The sequence below is a fragment of the Grammomys surdaster genome, unplaced genomic scaffold, assembly GCF_004785775.1.
Source record: "Grammomys surdaster isolate TR1022 unplaced genomic scaffold, NIH_TR_1.0 201, whole genome shotgun sequence".
NCBI classification, from domain to species: domain Eukaryota; kingdom Metazoa; phylum Chordata; class Mammalia; order Rodentia; family Muridae; genus Grammomys; species Grammomys surdaster.
In genome coordinates this window covers 1,464,331-1,486,562 of record NW_021604646.1, presented here as the reverse complement: position 1 = coordinate 1,486,562, position 22,232 = coordinate 1,464,331, and the positions used below count along the sequence as shown (strand labels likewise).

The window sequence follows — 22,232 nt, the reverse complement described above, 5'->3', positions numbered from 1 at the left end:
TGGCATGATGTACTCTGAAGGTAGAGGAAGAAGCAACCATGATTCAAAAAGGGATGGAGACATCTGAGATGTCCAAAGACATGGTCAAAGTGATGACTTATTCTCTTGGGTCTTGAGATGGAACAAAGCCCTCCAGGCCTGCCTGCAACTTCATTGTAGTCCTGAGGACCCATTGTGAATTCTGATGTTTCAAACAGTAAGATACAGTTTGTAGTGTATTGATCCCTGGCATGTGGTATTTCCATACAACATCAGATGCAAGCTAAGGTCGTCTTTTAAAAGATAAGACAATGGAAACTCCATGGATGAAATGACTTGGATAAAGTCACAATTTAATTGGTATGATGGAGACAGAATGTTTCCACAGCTCCTACTCTTTTGCAAAGGACTGTTTTAACCTGGGAAAGAAGGAAACAAATTCAATGTCATCAACGGGTGCAAAACAAAACAAAACAAAACAAAACAAAATGAGAAGTCTGTCCTCAGCCTGCAAATGTCAAATCTACTACTCCTTTCTTTTTATGCAAAGAGAAAGTGTGCCCCCCCCAGAGCTATTCTGCCATTCAAAGTCACAAAATAAGAAGCATGTATAAAATTCCAGGAAGGTTTACCAGGTATTATCAAGACTCACTAGTTCCCAACACACCATACTGCTTCTGAAGTCTGTAGGTCATTTTCAGACATTGTCCTTCTACAAAGAGAACCATTTGCCCATGGCATTCAACAATTTGACCCACAGAGATTCATGAGGAAACCTGGCTTTCACTATATTCATGAACTGAGTTCCTACGAATGCTCCAAAACTTAGATATGACCTAGATTCCATAAGTTATTGGAACTTCTTTGCCTACACAATCCCGTAGATGGAGACACCTGGATGGGATGCCATATGCTATTGATACCTAAATCTTGCCATATCATCATTATTCTCCAGTTCAGGGAAGCTTCCCAATGGCAAGTATTGGTATAGGTATGTCAGAGATATGCTTCCTCAGATAGTTACAAAATTTTAATGACCTATGTATTGATTATTATACAATCAGTAGCCTGTAAAGCTGAAGATTGGGATCTGGGTGCCATTACTCCATGTCTGAACCTCTCAGTGAGAGAAAGTGATCCAACATTATCAAGTCCTATTTCAGGAAGTACAAATCCTTTAAATAGTGATAGAAAAACAATGGATTGGTAGGTAGATAGATATTTCCTGTAGTTCCTTGAAAGCTAACCAAATTGCAGAGAAATGGGGAAAGAGACCATTTACTCCTTAAAATTTCCATTTACTAAGTTTCAGCTCCCTTTCATTCTGGAAGATCTAATTATATTTAGGCTTCTCGAAAGTAGCTAACCAGCAGGGACTGCCTCAACTGAGCTCTGGAGGATCACAGAGCTTTTGTTCTGATTTTACTGCTTAGGTTAATGCATCCTGACTTCTCAGCTGAAACCTGGTGAAGCTGAGGTTCCTCTGTCTGCAAGGGAAATAAAAACCCTCGCCCAGCCCTGAAAGAAAGAGAAACACAGCATTGTTTACAAATCCCTTCAGAGTCTCATCCTGTTGAACAGGATGAGAATCTGACCCCTTATTGAAGTTAGGAAGCTGAGAATGACATCAAAGCTCTCTCTTGAATGCACGGGAGATAATGACTTAAGTAGCTTTAATCTAGACATGCTCCTTACAAAGGAAACACTGATCTTCTCTTCTACAATGGAGAAAATAGGCAACACCCGCATCGATAGTTAACAGACAGGACTTCTCATTCTAACTCTTGTTTCTAAATATCCATGGGTCCCACATCTCTAAGGTTTCACTTAGAAATTTTCCTTGCATCAGGGAAATTAGATGCACAGAAGAAGCTTACAGAGAAATGGTCCTGAAAATAGAGGCGGAAGTGCCACAAGAGACACTTGAATGCCTGGGAAACACAACCTGGTATCCTCTACACAGACTAAGAAAACTTGCATGCTTTCCTTGTTTTCATTTCTTTGCAACTAGGTAATACTTCACCTCTGTGGGTAGATATACAACAGTCTCACGAGGTTCCTATAAGAACAGATGAGCAAAATTAAGAGATGGGGCTTTCCAAAGCTTAAAACATTCTGCAGAGACAAATCTGAGTGGCTGTTGCTCCTGTCCATGTTATTCCTATATTCTGTACTTTCTTAGAACCAGTGGAATTGAGTAAGAATTTAGACATTGTAGCAATGGAGCCCAGAGATGAGGCCCCAGATTTGAAGCTTTGGAGGCATATCATGAACTGATGGTGTACTTGGCTTCCCACCTACAGTATGGATATATGTTTTCCTATTTTGCTACATGAAGCATTTAAAATCCTCAGTCTACTTGCTGTATCCTTTCAGGCTGTATTAACATAGCCCAATTCACTGAATAGGTAACAAATTTATAGTAAGTTATATGTGTAGTGCATACAAAACACACTTTAACATCACAGATTTAGGTAATATTCTGATGTCACAAAATTTGTACTTTGAATGTAATGTCTTGGCTAGTAGTCACAAAACTGCACAAATTACTCTCTACCTAATTCTACAAGGTGTCACTGTCCCACAAAAGCAATGCCTCATAGCCATTAGCAGTTAAGGTTTCTAGAACATAGGTTGCTCATCAGCATCCCTCTATTCTTAAAATCTTCTCTAAAGATTCTTAAAATCTTCTCTAAAGTCCACAGTAAATTATTCCTAAATTACAGCACTTGTATACATGGGGGTTACAAAGATTGCTCAGTGTGTAAGAGAAATGTGTCTTCCAAAACACCCAAGTTCGGATCACAACACTCCTGTCAGATGTATCACAGATGCCGTAATGCTATCTGTAGGAGATCTAACCCCCTCTTCTGGTCTCTGTAGACACCTCCACATGAAAAGCATAAATAAAAATAAATATCTTTGAAGCATCATATATTTTTCTGAAGTGGCCAAATTGACAGCATAAGTCCCTCTAGCCTTCCCAACTAGATGGTATGTTTTTGGTTGGCAATGGGCACATACATATTTTTTTCTCATAGCCTTAAACAGGAGCTTGGAAACACATAAGTAAGGAGTAATAGGCCCATGCCATTTCTTCTGAAAAACAGCATGTTTGTCATCGGTCTGCATTCCTGAATGGACAAGCCTCCACAATCTGTCATGTTCCGTGATTATTTTCCCCTAACATGTGTTGTTAATTTTTCATCTTAATGAACTGTCCAGTTGAGTTTAACAACCAGAATAGTGATAGGAACACAATGAAAATGGCTTATGCCTAGCTATTGTTAGAATTCTCCCTGTAACTCTGGCACATAATTGAAATAAAATATCTCAATGGCTCCAAACACCATTTGTCAAGAATAAAGTGGTATAAGTGCTATTTCAAAAATTCATGCTAACAGGCTTTATAAACATGGATTATAGAAACATTCTTCCGAATGATACCTATTCAACCATTTAAGTGCATGGCTATTATTCTCTGTTTGCTCAAGGGAAACCACTTTGGATACCATACTACACGTCAGCCCCAATTTCCCACAGGATTACAGATGTAATCTTTCCTGCAGGGAGATAGGTCAGGGAAACCCAAAATGCCAGTGTTAATGTACAAATGCACACATAGGGAAAGCATTATGCTGCCATTGGCATTTTGGGAGTGAAGTCTTCCAGAACAGGATATCCCTCACACCTACCTAATCATCCAGGAGGAAGTGACCTAGAGATGTCCAAAGATTTTGCTCACCCAAGAAACGAGATAAACCCAAGCTCTAGGTCTCTTGTTTAATGAACCAGCAGAGCCATCCCATTCCTGTGGGCTCATACAGGAAACAATCAAAATTGTATATTTGTTCTGTTATTCACTCTAGAATTATTTAGAAAGCTAACTGGTATGGTTCACGTTGTTCTTGGCCCTCAGAATATAGACAAGAACAGATTTTTGGAACTTTGAGAGCTGCCAATGGCGGAGGTGACTTGGGCAACTCAAAAGTTAACAGAGAAAGGAAACAATCATGATATCCATCAATTGTAATAGCCTTTGAATGATTAGATGGAATGCTGAAATATGGAAAATTGGCAACAATGAGGAGAGACTGTGGCTTCTGAGCCGTGGACTCAGGGAAAGCCCTTCAAGGAGGGGCATTTAAGCTAATTCTGAAGCAATTAGAAGGTTTCAAGAATGCAGAGAGACTTTTAAGACTGATGACATGGTACTAGCTAGTCCCTGAGTCAGGAAGTAACTACACCATGCAAAAACAATGGGGCCTAAAGCTAAGGGATGAGGCAAAAACTAATTTTAAAAATGGGGAAGTGGGCAGCACAGTGAGCATCTGGCTTCTTTCTGACTCATATGTCATGACAGTAAGTCGGTTGGCATTCCAAACACAGGAATGCAATTCTTCCCATTGATATCTATGAAGGCAATAAGAATGGCAAAGAAACTTCCGTTTCACCTATTCCTGACACTTATTCCATATTTCTAGAAATTAAATTAGAATCTGCTTTTGCTCCATATCTTCAATGGCTGATCATGGCAGTTCTTCCCATTGGCATGCCAGTCCTATATCTCTAAATCCTTCTGAGTAACCATCCCATACTCTGCTCTTCTCCAGTCCATATCTTCCTTAATCCAGACTCCATCTTCCACCATAATATAGGGCTAAATAGAATAAGTCTAAAGCAAGGTCAGTCTAACACCATCATTGTTCTCTTGGAAGCAGCATTTATCCTATGATTCAATGAGCAGAACCCAAGCTATAGGTTGTTTCTATTGAACTTCCTTCAAAGAACAAGGCAGTCGAAATGCTTGGATAAGCTACATAAACAGGATTAAACTCTGTGTCCAGAGTAGGAGCCAGTTAAATTCAATGTGACCAGAGATCCTGACCACTGCTGTGTTTTTGTTCTTGGCACTGTGCTAAGAATCCGATAAGTTTTCAATGAAAATAGTGTGGGAGCAAGTGACACATTCAGTGACACAGAAGTTGTTGTAATACTCAAGAGAATCTGTCACAGACTGTCTTGAGACAAAGTTAACATCATGATGCTTCCTAGAGTTGCTTTTGGTAGCAATATCTGGAAAGAAAAATAAAATCAGAGGGATTCTTAAACAGAAGGTGGGATGCATTGGAGTCATACAATTGCTCCAATCACTCTTTACGGACCACTGGGCTGGGGACAGATGATCCATCAAATTCATCCCTATTAGAGATACAGTGACCAAACCTTTACTTATCAGTCCCCCAACGTATGTTAACCCAGAAAATGGAAACTCCATTTTCCTTAGTGAGATGGAATCTACAATCTAAGCAATCTTTGAAGTGGCTAAGCTGAAGAAGCTTCTCAGCTAAGAGCAAAGACTATAAATCCTGTAGCGAAGGAGACACTGGGTGGGATAGTGATACAGGTCAATCTTAAATATTATGCAAACTACCAATGAAGCACTATAGAAAGCACTGTAAACTTTTCATAGTATGATCTAGGTTAAGTAAGCTAGATCACTGGGGCATGCCCTAGAAAGCATTTGGGAACAGAATCTCCTTTTTCTTTTCCTTCCCAGTCACCATTAGGTGATCAACTTTGCTACAAAATGCACCTTCACCGTGATACTCTGATCACAACAGATATAAAGCAACGGAGGGTACCAGGAACTGAAACCCAGGAATTGATTCATCTTAAGGCATTTGTTCCAGCAACAAAAAAGTAAAACATCTAATATTTATATTAAAAGAAACCCTACTCATTTGGTGTCTTCAACTTCTCAAATATCTTGGTACCGACAACATAGTCAAAGGAAAATGAATCTGCCTTAATTTAACTTAGTTGCTCCCTGGATTGGAAGAACCAGAAATCCAGAAATGTTGTTTTGTGAGGAGGATATATATATATATACACACACACACTCAGCTTAAGTTGCTCTTCCATGTAATGGGATGAATTTGAATGGATAGTGTCCATTTAAGTAATTACAGTGGAAAGTTCACAGGAAATGTAATTCCAACTTTTAAGGGCTATGCAGTTATTGTGAAGAACAAAAGCTGTTCCTTTAAAAAATAGGTTCGAAACCATTATTCTAAATGCTAATTTGCCAAAGCCCACAGCAGTGGAAAATCAAGTGGTTATGTACCATGTTTTATCCCCGCTTAAATTGTTCACCAAACATGTACATGTACCCATACTTAGATGAAATGCCATTAAACACCCAAAGTTTCTTCTCCCAAATCTTGCAGGCCTGAAGATAAATAAACGGCTGTGTGTTAACACAGATAGAGCAGCACTGACTTCTCCATTACGCATAGTCAGCAAGGTCTCAGGCTCATAGACACTTAGAAATCTACATAAAGGTTCTAATTTCCATTAAAGTCAGAAGGAAAAGTAAAATTTGAAATCATTTATTATTTTACAACTAAATACATGCATGTTTTGTTTATTTGGTTTTGGGTAACTCACTAAGTCTAGCTAATGCTTCCCATACATGGATGGTTGTGGATCCAGGGCCATCAACTGGCACTTGGGAAACCTCCCTCTGCCCATATCCTCAGTAAATAATGCTTCTCCTTACATCGCATCTACCCACTGTCAATTGCTCTTCAGTGTGTGGAGGACCTGGGAAATCATATAACCCACCTGTGCTAGGGCTCAGTACTGGGAGGAGAAGCTGTGTCTCATCTCCTCCAGCACTCTGCAGACAGTTCCTAGAACTCAGAAAGCTGGCCAACAGGTAGAATATTCCCAAGCTAGTTTGATATTGATTTCTCTATCTTCTTCAAAGAATGTGGTGTTTTTAGCAAGAGTAGTTATGGTGAACAGCTAAGGACAAGGAAAATTGAAGTGGAAACTTAAAGGTTCTTTGAAAAGTCAGTTGGATGTTGTTTTGCTGGGGCAAACACATGAAGGAACAAATGTTAAGTTGAAGCAGACACTGGTGAAAGGATGTTCTGCTAAAGCAAGCACATGAAAGGACACTTGATGAAAGATTCTTCGTTATCAGCATGCATGTATTGGTCTGCCTTACATTGCATAGTTGAGGAAAAAAAAGGCACCAAAATCTTCTGGTGATGCACTGCAGTTTCTTGCCACTTCCATGGACTTGGGGGTGATTGGAAGAGTGATGTCAGCTGTGACAGGATCCGTGGAGGACATGTGATGTTTGGAGATGTATAAATAGGACTCTCTGGGCAGTGATGGAGACTAAGCTAGGCTTGCTTATAGAGCTACCTTGTGAGTCTTGTGTCTTCACTGACCTTTGTTTCCCTGAGAGAAGCAAAGCTGAGAACTTCTCCTGGCGTCTCTCTTGCTGACTTGAGAGGAAGCTGAGGCCTGAAGTATCTCTGCTAGGAAGTGCCACTGCTGCTCATTCATGCTTGCTATCCCAACTCTACTGAACAGGACTGCTGGAGTATCCATCAAGTGTTGGCAAATGGCTCAAGCTGTCACTGCTAACCTGTGAACTGAACTGCTAATTTCCAGACAACACAGTCAGGAGCTGCTCCAAAGAACCTTTCCAAATAGGTGCACTTTCCCCGTATCCTTTGTTAAAGTGTTTAAGAACCATCATTAAAAGTAGGTTTTGAAAAAAATTAAAGTTACAGGAAATAACTAGAAAATTTAACTTTTGAAGTAGAAAATTATTATTTCAAAACTGTTGTAAAGCATAATTTCATTATTTTAGTGGATAATGATGACCATGAAAGCAAAGGTGTTCTGGAACTTGCAATGAGATTCTGAAGAACCAAGATCTCTGTGAACAGGGCTAAAAAGTGGTCAGCTTTCACACAGCTTCTTCGGTCCTTACATAAAAGAGAGGACTTTATCCTCCTCAAATCTAGACAAATGGGTTCAGAGAAAGGCACAGGTATAGGAGCATCAGGTTCAAAGCATCATAAAGGTTCAGGGACAACCAGGCCTGTGTCATGGATGGATAGTTACCTGGTAAGTAGGGACTTCTGAAGGTGAGATAGAGTATATGCTAAGTTAATATCAGTCTAAGATGCCAAGTAATGATCTGGAAAAGTTAGCTTGTGAAAAAGGGAAAACATCTAAAGCTTAGGCCTCAACATAAACCTATCAAACACAATATGCACCAGAAACTCACACTGAAGCTCAGTGGAAGTGCACCATAGAGAAAAACATGGCCTTGACCATGTCCTCATCACCCTGTCCCATCCAGCAGGGCAGTGAACAGGGTCCAGGGGACCACCTGAAAGAGAATGGGGAAACAGGAGAACACAAAGAACCATGGCTTGCCTATAGTCTGATCAAACCATTATTTTAATTTTTTCACACAGGGGTTATATACACATAGAGGCAGGATGTGGGGAAGGGGATGACAAAGGAGCATAGATGTTCTCAGGGGGAGTACAGATATATTCCAGAACAGGGTTTTGGCTGGGTGAAGAAGCAGGGAACAGGTCACTATGACCCTGTCTATGACTCATTTGTTTTTATCTAAGCTGGCATTTTCCACCAAAGCTACCTAGCCACAAGGTCTATGACTACCTGTTCTAATTCAGGCTGATAGTTTTCCACCAAAGCTACTTGTCTACGAGGTCTATAGCTATCTGTTCTAGGGTTAGTGTTTTCCCATAGAGACCAAGACTTTGTGTACTAGGTATGTATGGCTGACTTAGGCCTATGGCTGACTCAGGTCTACAGTGTATAAACAAGGTTGCTCTTAATATCACCCTGAGCATCAGTCATCCTGCCTAGCATTCTATGAGCACAGGGCTTCTTCCTGCTGTAGTGTGGTGCTTGTGCAGGGGAAGTGGTCTAGCCTCAAGTTTTGAAAAGAGTGACCATAAAAGCTGTAAGTTTTGTCTTTCATTGCTCAAGAATAATAATGCACATGATTTAAGACAATGGATATCAATCTTTCTGAATCTTCTTTTTGGAGAGTAGTAGTGCCAGGGATTGAACTCGGGGTCCTGTGCATACAATCAAACCAATATACTACCTAGGTATATGACCCAATCCATTTATTAAGTGTAAATTAGGAAATGTAGTTACAGACGTCAAGAGATCCAGCATGATATCTGCAGTAGGTCGAACTATGATACGGGAAAATCTGCCAGAGATTCATTCAGAGAGGTACATCCTAACTACCCTTCGTATGAATGTGACCAATATTTTATAGTGCCTTTTTTGTGAAATAAAAAGTATAGAAACTGTTACTATGGCAACCTAACAACATTTGGCATGGTGCTCAGATACTAAAATTCAGAGCCTCTCAATAGGATGACCTCACTGGCCTCTTCAAAATTTCTCTAAAGCTTCCAAATGGAGGCATCTGCCAGGTCTCTTGCTGTAACCTTCTGGATCCTCCGCAGACACAGGGAACTGATGGTAGATTTAATATGGCTTGTTACCTTTCTTTCTCTGTCCTTTCTCCTGTCATTGCCTTGAGCTCTGAGTTATCCAAAGGGCATAGGGTAATCTGGCCTCATACCCTCTAGAGGGAAAGATAATCTTGTGTCTTAGGAATCGTGTGATACTAGGTAGGACAGAGGAGCAAAGGCTTGATTTCTTTCTGAAACTATCTAGGGACAGCTGAAATGTCTTATACTGCCCATCCTGAGAAAATAGCAAGACTCAGGAGGGGGCCAATGAATGCCTGCCTAGGTTTATGAGTTCCTCAATAATAGGAAGTATCATGAGCTTACTGGCAGGTGTTTAGGTTAATTTAGTTTCAGAAAGAAGGCAATACATATGTGTCTAGTGTATAAAGGAATTGATTAATGAGCATCTAGGAAATTATTCCTTGACATCTCACCCCACTGTGTGCTGATTCAATTGTTTTTTCAACTGAGATATTTCTCTTTGTCTCACTTTCATCTCATGAGAGAACTGAGCTCAAAAAAAAAAAAAAAAAAAAAACATATGAAGTTTGTCCTAGCAAAGATCAGGAAAGAGTGTCTCCTGGAGGCTTTTAAGATTTGTTTTGCTGGGGACTTGAGAACAATAGTTTGATATTTAGACCACAGGGCTACAAAGCCCTGTCACATTGCCTTTTTAGGTTACTTCCTGCCTGCCCCAGTGTTCAAAGTTCCTCTCATGTTGCATGTATGCTGCACTTTGCTATGTAATACATAGAGGAAGTACACAGATAACTTGAGATGCTTTGATCTTTCAGAGGGAATCCTACACCAGCCTTTGAGGTGCCATGTTGACTCTGACAAACAGAACAGAAAAGATAATGCCGTCTAAATGGCTAGTTGTTAGAAATAGAGAGATTGGATTTCAATTTAACTGTCTGTTGCTTCCCTGGACCACTGAGCACATGAGACAGGCATAGTGAGTAAGCTTTCCTACCCCTAAACAGTTGCCCTTGATGAGCAATTAAGCCAGAGTCAAATTCTTCCCCAAAGATCAATGTATCTAAAGATGGTCTCCTCACTCCATCTATATTCTCAGGGTTCATCAGCTACTTCTGGCAGGCCAAGAAATCTGCTTTTAGTTGTCAGTGCATCAGGGCTGTTTCTCTACATAAGAGTATGGGAATAGAAAGCTTACTTTGGTCTGTGGGTTAGTGACATACAAGGTCTAGCCTGATTTGGGGTGATAATTCATAAAACCATTGCATAGAATAAAATCTAATGACTTTCAAAGGTCATAGACTCTAGGTGAAAGGACCATGAGGATTTCTTGTATTGGTTTTACATTATTCCTTAAGTTTGAAATGTTTTAAAAACAAACAGAGCTGTTTTAGCCTAAACAGGCACAAGTAAGAGAAGAAAGGAAATTTAATTTTTACTGTGATATAGAAGAGTATGCAGAAGAATTGAGTTGGGTGTCACCAGGAATGAGCATAAATGGCTGTTTAATTGTATGGCCTTGTAAATGTTTAGAAATTCTATGGATAACCAACCAAAGGGCTAGCTAGCCTGGGCTGGACTTAAGCCCCTTACACATATGCCTCAAATGTATAGCTTGACCTCCATGCCAGTCCCGAGAACTGGAGCAGGGCTGTCACTGAATCTGTTGGATGTTTGTGGATCCCCTTCCCTTAACTGGGCTGCCTTTTCTGGCCTCAGTAGAAGTAGATGCACCTAGTCCTGAAGATAATGTAGTGCCAGGGTGGGGTCATACCCAGGGGTCTCCCCCTTCTCAGAGGAGAAGAGGAGGGAGGAATGAGAGGAGGTGCTGTTAGAGAGAGGGTTGGGAGGAAAAGAGACAGGTATTGAGATGGAAGGTGAATTAATTCATTAATGATTAAAATAAACAACAAATAAAAGTTCTATGGATAGTTATGTACCAACCCAAACATAATGGTTGGCTACAGGGATGGAAATTAAGGCACAAAAAAATGAAGAAGACTTCTCTGAGCACCAAATTTTCAATTTTAATTTTAAATCACCTATGTTCAATCATCTTGTTTGTTTTCATATTAGCAATTTAAAATATATTTTTGTCCTGACTAAAGGTAGCTGAACTCAGAACTTTCCTTGTCTCCTCCTGGTCAGTCCTACCTATGCTCACATCTAAGCCCAGTGATTGTCTTTCTCACTAAGGCATCTTGTGATTTTTGTCTAGCATAGTTAGCCCTTCTTTGTATCCAATTAATAGATGTGATTGTGTCTTGGTTGTGTGTCTGCCAGCCACACATCAACAGAATGCAGAGCAGGACTTTTAAAACTATAATTTCTGTTTTGTTGTCATATTCATATGTAAGCAGTTGACTTTTACTGCAGTCATAATACCTGGCTCAAGATATAAAACAAGTTTCATCTGTGCAGGATGGTTGATGAACAGCACAACAAAAGCCTGATGATGGTGTTGGTGCTGGAAAACACTATGCAACTTTGAAAACTCTTATGGACTTTTGAAACTTGACTAGACTAAACTAATTGCAGGAAATATCTTCTAACTTTCTTCCACACAAGCTGATTAAGAGGTACAAAGACTTAGAGGAGACAAATTGTTGACCAGGAGACACCACATTGACATGCACAGAGGCAGAGAACCAGCCTATCCATTGTCAACCCTGTGGTCCTCTGTAAATTCTTTAGGTATTGAGAACCTCAGTATCCTACCATTTTCCAGAGCACCTAACAAAGCAGTCAAAGTTTCAGACAATATCAAACAATATACTGACTCTAAATCGTATAAGACAGAGCCTGCTTCATAACCATGTTCAGTAACCATCAGCCAGTTATTTTTAAAAAATGGCTCTTTGGTGTGTTGTGAGTTAAATAAAGCAAGAAAAAGCATTGGCACTTTGGTGTAAGCTTATCCTTTAGACCAGAATTCATTTGAGGTAAGATATTCGCTTCGCCTCGACCATAAGAGCATCAAGCAATCTTTTCTTGAATCAGGAAATAGCTGTCACATTATCCATAGCGAAGAGTTGCAGTATATAATCAACAAGTGAATGGAATGTCTGTTTATGATTTCAGTGACACTGGCTTCAGACAGATACTTGGCCTCCTTCTCCACAGTGGCCTACATCCCGAAATAGGAAATGTGCATTCTCAGACAGCCCCAGCAGGTGCAGAGGACACAGCAGCAGGCTGCCAGCATTTAGAGCTGTCAGTGACAATTCAGTGCCTGGTGGATTTGGCAGCACAGGTGAGGTGCCCTCCAAGTAGCTTTCTGGAATTGACTTCTATGCAAATGGGAAATAATGGGGTGACCTGTGACCTGCAGCCCCCACCAAATGTTCCTCAGCTGAGTGTGAGTGCTCTTTTAGGTCACTTACAAAGGACACTTCTCTAAGATATTCATTTGCAAGCCCCAGTGACCTATTAAAAACCCAGCAGGGTTGCAGGGCTGACAGCTGTCCCACAGCCACCTGAAGGATTTCTCTGGTGAACTGAGAATCATACCTAGGTTACAGATAAGCTAGGGGTAAAAACTAAAGCTCCAGGGGATTTCCTGAGGTTAGCCTAAGAGATGTTCCTATGAACCCTGTTTTGTCTTTACCCTGTGGTGAAAGTCTCTCCTCTGTCCCCTTTCCACTCTGATTTGAGTGTATTGTACAGATCCATGTGGCTGCCAGCTTTATTTAGAGAGGGGACATGTCTTTTTCATCCCTCCTAGTATTTGTGGCAAATCACCGGGACACAATCAGGAAACTAGAATCTATACATATTGCAAGTCAATGTAAAAGAAATGGACAGGGTTAGATTCAGCTGAGCCACCGAAGTTAAGAACTAAGTCTTGACAAATCTTTATCTTGTTTTGTCCCTAACAAGCTGTTCTCTTCCCTGAGACATAAAAACCCTTACCTTAAAATCAGAACACTGTCCTGAAAAGTCTATTCTACTATTCTGTGTCATATTTTGCTTGTGTGTGTGTGTGTGTGTGTGTGTGTGTGTTGGTAGTGGTTGTTTTTTGTTTGTTTGATTTAATACAAATTTGTGGGCAGCAGGCTCCTTGGTCTCAATAGTCTTTGCTAGAACCCTAAGAATATTTTGCTTCCTAGCCTTAGATAAAAGCCATGCAATGTTCCAAAGAAAATGGTGGTTTTAATTCCTTGGTGGTAAAAACAGGTTTCCTGGAAGTGCTTTCTATTTAGCTTTTGACTCGGCTTCATTGCTACCTCATTCCCCTTGCTCCCACTCTCTAGAAAAATAGGAAATGTCACTAGTACACCCTATGAAGTGCTGATTCAGAGGGCTGATGAAATGAAAAGACCAAGCTGCCTTGGCAGAAACAAGATGATTAGCATTCACAGTCACAACCACAGGAGAGATGCAAGTCACCTGCCCAACCAGGCATCAGAGCAGAGCAGTGGGGAATATGTCAACAAGGAAGCAGCCCATCCCAGCCTTGCATGTTCCCAAATCAGGCTGGTGTATTGCATGGAGGTGTAGCTTTGCTTCCTGTATTGTGTTATTTGTGTATTTGTTTGCTTAGGAACTGTTAACCAGAGCGTGGGAGAAAAGTTTGAAGACTTCTTGAATGGAAATTCTCTCTCAAAACAGACTCTCATTAATATATGAAACTCAAAGATCCAGGAAATCTCCAAAGACTTACACAAACAGAGGCTAGATGACTGTCTTTTTAACAATAGTGTCTGAAGGCTGAAGAAGCAGCCCTAGGTGGAGGACATGTTTTTGCTCATACTTTAGCAGGTTTATCCAGAGGACAGGAGAGGAGACTGGTAAAAGGCACATTTCTAGACATTCCACTAATACAAACTAAAAAGTATAAGTTGGAGCATATTAACATGGGCAACTCATCTTCTATATGATCAAGTTTTCTTACTCAAATCTTTTGAATTATAATACTAGTTGGAGTGTAAAGCAAGAATTAAAACAGTGATATCTTTAATGACAGCATTCTTCTGACACAGTGCAAGAATACAATCCCAGCTATCTGATCTTAGTAAAGTCTTCTCTCTCTCTCTCCCTCTCTCTCTCTCTCTCTCTCTCTCTCTCTCTCTCTCTCTCTCTCTGTAACTATTGCATATTCTGGGTCAGAGGAACATGATAGTCCCCAAAGAACCATGACCCCAAAAACCTAGAGCTGGAAAGGTTGCCAATTACACATACTTTTCTGTTTCAAATATGAAATGTCCCTCACAGGATCTATGTTTTAACACTTCTTGCCCAGAAGATGGTGCTATTTTAAGAAGAGGCCCTGCTTTCAGAACCTGTGGCCCAGCAGGCAGAAATCAGTTGCTTGGGCATGCCTTGAAGGTCATGTCTGGTTCTAATTTGGTCCAGAGCTGTTGTTTCTTATCCGACTACAGTGTAAGGAGCTCTGTCATACATCTGTGCTGCTATGAACCACATCCTATCCTTCCCACCACAGTGAACTCAGTATCCTAAAACAATGAGCTGGAAGAAATCTTTCTTCCCATGAGTTGTTAATCTTTGATCACAGAGATGAGAAAACTGGTTAATCTACTGACAATTAGACTCAATGTGAAAATTACTGTGGATGATGTAATCCCTGGCTACTGAAATATTGTCTAGCAAGCAACCATGACTTGATCTTGGGGAATAAAAACCCAGAGCAAACAAGCAAACACATCTTTTCAGCAATAAAAAGGTTCGAGTTAAGATATAAAAAGAAGATCGATGATATTGCTTGGGGAAAATAAGCCTGTATTCTAATGGGTAGCTCATGGGGGAATATACAATAAAGGTTGGGTGTTCAGAAAGAGTAGCTGAGATGTGAGTCTGGTCAGCAGAGGGTAGATTTCTTATTAAAGGATTCTGAAAGTCTCTTAAAAAACTCATAACTAATTCATATCTCTATCTTTAAAAAGGATGAATCAGATGAGTAACATGATAGATGGACTTAGAGATATTTCTCAAGATGTGTATGAAAAATGGAACACATTGGAGCTGATGAGAAAAAATAGGCTCAGAGACCAATATTTGCCTTGCATTGGATAGTATCTGTTGGAAAAGATAAACCAAAAGTAATTGAAGAATAATTGAAAACAGAATGTATAGGAATATACTAGAGTCAGTTACAACAAGGAATAAAGGACTAACAGCCACAAGAGATCCCTCTTACATTTCTAGTCTGACTAAACAGTTGAACTCCCACTGACCTTTTGGATATAGGACATAGTAAAGGTTTAGAGGAAAAATATGTGACATGCGTTTGTCCTGCACACATGTATCACCTGGAATTATGTAAGTATATACAATAGACACAGACATTCAGATAGACAGACCTAGAATCCCAGAAATTAACAACTCCTACCAAAAGAATTAATGTTAATATTTCTTTTTTTAAATCTGGAAGCCAGGTGTGGTGGTGCATGCCTTCAATTCCATCATTGAGAAGACAGCAGATGGTGGATCTTTGTAAGTTCAAGGACAATCTGGTCTACATCGTGAGTTTCAGGGCAATCAGGATACACACTGAGACCATCTCTGAAACTCAGATTTTTAACTAGGGATGTCAATGACCTATGGAAATGGTGTCAGTTACCGTTGAGTTAACAGAATGAGGGTAAATGGATTTGAAATTTTCTAAACCTTAAGTACCGTCAGGAACTCAGTCCAACCACTGTATTGTCTCAGGGAAGGGCTCAGTAACTTAAAGTCAGTCAATCAGTGAAGAGCAGAGCTGAGCCTAGTATTAAAATCAGACATCCTATCTCATTATTGAAGCTTCCTTGCTTTTGAGATATGAAAGAAAGTTCCAGCCTCCTAGCAATTTCTTTTTCTTGCACAATGCAAGCCACCTTGTTTTTAAGAATTCCTTTCAAAAGCAAGAAAAAGACAGAAATGAAGTGTAGTGATCACCATAGTCTGTAAAAACATGTCCTTATCAAAGAATTACCATCTTTAATCTCTCTCCTTGCTCTCATATTATATTTAATACAAAGAGTCTCCTCCCCAGAGTGGCACCTAACAGGTTCACAATAAAAATAAACCAATCAAAACAACAGTGAATAGTTGTCTGCTTAAATGGGGATTGCCTCCTTCTAAAATGCTACTTTGGTGAAATTCCAGATCAAGCCAGATACAAGTACTATAGCTGGTAGGCATAACTTCCATATGTACAAACATAGTAGCATGTAAATCCCTCAGTACCACTGGTCCATCTTACCTTCTTCACCCATTGGATACCTGCTGCCAATTCCTATAACATGCTCCACCCATCTGATTGCTCATTCAACAGATGACAACAGAAAGGAATGTCTTCAAAGGGCCACAAAGCCAAAGCACAGTAATTTCTGTAAGAAAAATAAAAAGGGAAAGAAAAGAAGCATCATTAGTAATATAGATGTGGTGGAAGTTAGTTAAGTAACGGATTTCTTTATATTGGGAATAGACAATTGTATAAGATAAACTTTTCTCCTTGAAGATAATACCATAGGAATACAAATATTATATAAATGAGCTACACAATTGTATGTAAAACAAAAGAAACTTGTAGATTTAGGATACCAGAGTAATGTGACCAAACACATATGTGTTTTGTAGATTTAGGATACCAGAGTAATGTGACCAAACACATGTGTTTGGTACATGCTGTGAATGTCACAGCCACTCACTCTAAAAATAATCTAACCCCCACAGAGTTGACAGAAATGTTTCAGAGACAATTTTCTAGTAAATATGTACACTGATTCAAAGACATGCATTTAATTTTAAAGAGAGAAGGAGAGCTCTCCAAAGCTGGCTGGTCCTCATGAGATGCTCTACTCAAGGACAACAAGGAATAGTAGTGGTTTTCATAGTTGTCCACATTCAACAAGATCAAAGTCCAAGGCTGAACATGCTTGTCAATCTTCAACAGACATGCATTTCCCCCATCTCAACAACAAATTCTGCATCTTCTGTGTGGAGCTATATTCTGCCTAGTTGGTTGGATGGAGCTTTGTATCTACTGAAGTATCTAACACATTCTCTAACCCAGAGCAGATATTCATATAGTAGTTGAATGAACAAAAAAAAATAAATGGAATGTCTAAACAGCTGTGGTCTTTGAAAACTGAGGCACAGAACTAAGGAAGATGCTGACTGAGAAAGAATTCCTAAGACTGCAATCTACAGATCCTCTTGAATGTTCTTCAACTCTAGAATGTTTACTTTCAATGACCAACTTGGCTTGTACAGGAGCCTTAATCAGAATTGTCGTTGACTTTATTTATTGTACTATGCTTATTTCAAATCTAATTTTCCATGCTCTCTATAGTACTCCTTAATACAGTACCCTTAAACAAAATTAAACAGACAAAACAAAGAACATTCTTCACTGAAAAAATTCAGATGAAATTTAAATCTTCTACAATGTGCTCCTAGCACCTTGTGTGAGAGATGCTAGCAATAAGAACTATAAAATTGTCTTATTGATACTCAGGATGGCATGGACTGGGAAACCCTGGGTTCATCCTGGACATGCATGGAGACATTCACACAACATGGAACTGATGGACAAGGCAAACGCAAGACATATTATAGCCAGGCAGGAAAAGTAATGCCACCAATAAACCACACATGTAGATCTCAGGACCCAGCTATCAGCCAGCCCTGGAGAACCAGTAAACTGACAGTAAATGAACCTCAGGGAGGAGCCTTTACTCCAATGGATTTAAAAAGCAGAGCTTTATCACTGAAATGAATTTTTCTTAAGCCTTCATAGCTACTGATTTCTCTTCCTAAGTTTAGACTTGCTTGGGACCCATCATTCATTTCTTGCTTACAATTACTTTCTCTTGGAATGAGAATGGCTATCTATTCTATTCCTCACACCATTGTATGATGGAAACACATGTTTTCTTTGGGTCCACAAGTTACAGCTACAGGGGATTTGGCTTCAATATAAACTATAATTTGGCTCCTCCATGTTTCATATTGATAAAAATAGCAATGAGAGTTAGAACTCTAAAATTAGTGACACCCTATCCACTGTCATTACTTAAGGTTCAAGGAACCCTGAGAAAGACAAGGTAGAAAGATTTTAAGATCCAGAGAGAAGGAGGGCACCTAGGAAAGACAACGGGACCTATGTACATATGAACTCACAGAGACTGTGACAGAATGCACAGGACCTACTCAAATCTGAACCAGATAGGAATCCAGCCCTGAGAGGTGAAATGGACATGAGCCCTAATCTTTAACCCAAAAGCTGTCTCTAATTGATAACTGTTCACAAAAGGAACATTACTTTGCACCACAGAACTTCTTTGGGTGTACAAACAAATCTTAAGGCCAGCCTCATGCCTAACAGCATGTCGATATGTGTTTCTTGAACACATTTTCTTCTGTTTGTCTGTTTTGTCCTATTTTGTTTTATATGTTTTTAGTTTATTTTCTTATCTTTTTGCCATCTGTATTTTAATGAGAGAGAAAGAAAAGGTGTGGATTTGGCTAGGAGTGGAAGTAGGAAGGATCTGGATGGAGTTGGAGAAGTGGAACCATAATCAGAATATATTATATAAAAATCTATTTTCAGAAAAAAATAAATCAATAATAAATTGGTGTTAAAGCAAGTGAGATTTAAAGAGCTGTTCAAATTGAAGAATCATATTTTGAATGTGAAAAGGTCATGAATTGTGGGACAGGGTAACATCTTAAAGGTTGAAAGTTTGTAACACCCCCCCCCCAAAAAAAAATCAGTGTGATAGTATTTGAACTCTGGGACCTTCTATGGGAAAAATTTAGGTGGAAGTACGACTCCCATCATGAGATTAGCATCTATGTAATAAGAGAATATACAGCCCGTCAGTCTTTCTCCCTTCGTTCCCTGCCTCCCCTGCCATCTCTCTGTATATTTCTATCTCCAACTCTCCCTTTCTGTCTTCTATGTGTATATTCTGTTAGGAAAAGTAAAGAGATGACCATTCACAAGGCAAGAGAACAGGCACACCAGAAACCAAAGCCACTACTGCATTCATCCTGAATTTCTAATATTCCAAGCTCTGAGGCATGCACTATATAAGCTACTTTGCCTAGAGCAGTCAGCATAGGCAGACAACTAGACAGGCAGACAGAGAAAAAGCACCTTCCTAGCTCCATTTGTCCCATACATACATGAATGAAGATGCCAATTTTAGTTTACTTTCAGTATTTTCAATTGCATGACCTGAGAGACTCCAAGTAAAGTAGTGTCTGCATATATTCACACAATTCAGCACTGTGCAAGGTAATTATGCATTATCATTTAATACATTTCTAAATGGGATGTTAATGAATATATGTTAATAGATTATTAAAATTATATAAACAGTATGAAAAGGCCATTTTCCCAAACCATGTGATACATTATCTTATAACACAATCGATATCTCCATGCCAATTCTGCAGTATAAGACCATTGCAGAGAGTCACAGCCAAGAACAAAAGAGAAAGGGTCAGAATCTATGAGAAAAATCCTCAAGCTGTTATTCCTTTGTCTTCCTTTTCCAGGTTAATCATGCAAATAGTATATTCTTTGGCTGACATTATTTGTAAAACTTTAATTATTTAATCTATGGAGACCATAACAGAGCCTTCACTTTGACCTGCTTCTTTACCTCCTTGAAGGCTGTTCTATATGAAATACCTTTCATCCGAGATCTGACTTTCGGAAGAAACAACAACAAAATAACACATTATTAAATATTTAGAATTTTGTTAGCTGCAATATTTTGTGAGTGAGGAGTGATGATCTCTGTGGAAAAGGTTTTCTTCCAGCTATGACATGCCCCATGGATACAAAAGGATAAATATAAGTACTCTAAACTGTTGAATTTTTTTTAGCAATATTGGCTGGATCTGAGAGGGCTGTCAAGGTTTACTCTATACCTTTTCCCTCTCCTTACACATTCATGTTAAAAGGTTCATAGTTTGTCATCTTGCATACACTCCTTGACACATTGATCTGAAATCATGTGTTGCCTTCTGTTCTCCTGATACAAGCCGTGCCCCATCCACACCCTAGCTTCTCTAAGATGTTCCTCTTTCATGCTGCAAGTCTAGGAATCATCAGGGCCACCTTCCCGTGCAGCCATGTTGTGCTCTAGCATCCCCCTTTACGCATGGCCACCAACATGACTAGAGCTCTTGGGAACACAGGCATTAAATGCCATATAATACTTCAGAGAGACAGAGAAATCAAGAACACTTGAACACTGTAGGTGTGAAGTGTAATGGAAGAAACACTATGCACACATACTAAAATCAAGACTGCTCAGCCAAACATAGATAGGAAGGCTATTACAGTTTGTACATCCTGGAGTCTGGGACAGAAGATAGTGAGTTTGATATAAACCTTGGCCTCAACATGAGACCCTACCTCAAAATATTGATGGATGGATGGATGGATGGATGGATGGATGGATGGATGGATGGATGGATGGGTGGATGGATGGTTAAATGAATGGATGAATGGATGGATCAATGGATGGTTAGATGGATGGATGGTTAGATGGATGTCTAAAGTAATAACAGGTTGAGAAAAACCCAAATGTAAAGATTTGGTTCATACACAGTCATGAACTTTTCTTTTCCAGATCTCTAAAATGCTGCCTTGACTTATAGATTACCATCTGTGAGTTCTTTTCTGAGACTTTGTGTTCAAATTTTAACATGTGTGTTCATGTGCCTGTGTGTCTCTGTGTCTCTGTGTACCTATGTATAGATCAGGCATAAGGTGGTACCTGCAGAGACTGGTAAAGGGCATCATATCCCTTGGAACTGGAGCTTGAGAGAATTCCAATTCCGACATGAATGATGGGAACTAAATTCCAGAAGGGCAGTAAGGACTCCTAAGTGCTGTTTCTAGTAGAGGGCCTCTTCTAGAATGTAGTTTCAAGCAGGGTAGGTATGTGCTTAAAGCTCCTTCAACAGAACAGTGATAAAAAACAACCTTGTTATGTTAGCAGAAGGGTGAATAAAAGTATGTGTAGAATAGATTAAAAGTAACTTTCTTCACTTACTTCATCAATGCATGCTTCAGTATCTTAAAACCTATGTTTGTGTGTACCATGAGCACAGAATTCATTAACTCGGACATGAACATGTGAGCAGTGTCAATCAAAACAAATGTTGACTAAGCCTCCCCATGTCATCAATGCAAAGGCGGGTTAAAATGCAGGTTTTTGAAGTGGCTGTTAGGAAGCACTCCGCTATGGTCTAGAAGCCAGGACTAGAAGCATGATCCTGCCCTGTGGTTTTCTTGCTCAGCAAGCAGCAGAAGGGGCTCGATAAGTGCAGCATGCTCTGGGCATCTACAGATGGGAGCTTATGGCTTTTTAGGGTGTTACATGTTCTCAACATTGTCAAAGTGATGATTAAGCACCATTAATAATTACCACTGGGTGTTTTTTTTCTTGTTATTGCCAAAGTCCCGAAACCATATGTTGAAGCATATTTTATAAGATAAGCCAGTCAATTAAGAATTTTTTTAAAAGAGAGAGGCACTGTGTGAAAACCTGACTGAAAGCCCAGGTTTTACCTCTGCTAAACTAGATGGAGTTTGGATAAGCAGTAAATGTCTGAGGCCTTTTTTTATGTATATAAAATATAAATAGTAACAACTGTGAAGGATTATTATAAAAAATGGTAAGTAGGAATGAATTCAGAATTTCAATTAAAAATCACGAGATGCTATTATAAAGAGAGAGGTAGACATTATGTTTTTACAATTGTTACGTTGTTTTATATTTCAATGTATGTTTACTTTTAAATAAAGCTCATCAGCAGATATATCATCATTTATATAGGACATTTGCAATCATACAAAATGTAACTAATATCCATCTATGTGCATCACAGTTGCCATTGTTTTTCAGATAAAGAAACCAAGCCACAAGGAGTTTAAATATTGCTGTGATATTCATTGGCTCTACTTAGACCTCT

At 39.4% G+C, this 22,232-nt stretch overlaps 1 protein-coding gene across 2 annotated transcripts in view; it reads right to left on the bottom strand.

The window, feature by feature from the left end:
• Cdh11 (cadherin 11) overlaps positions 1-22,232 on the bottom strand; it is a 151,110-nt gene that overhangs the window by 71,632 nt on the left and 57,246 nt on the right. For both annotated transcript variants that reach the window (XM_028770354.1, XM_028770355.1), the window contains exon 2: positions 16,495-16,621. The gene's annotated coding sequence lies outside the window, so the exon portion shown is untranslated. The remainder of the gene's footprint in view (positions 1-16,494; positions 16,622-22,232) is intronic.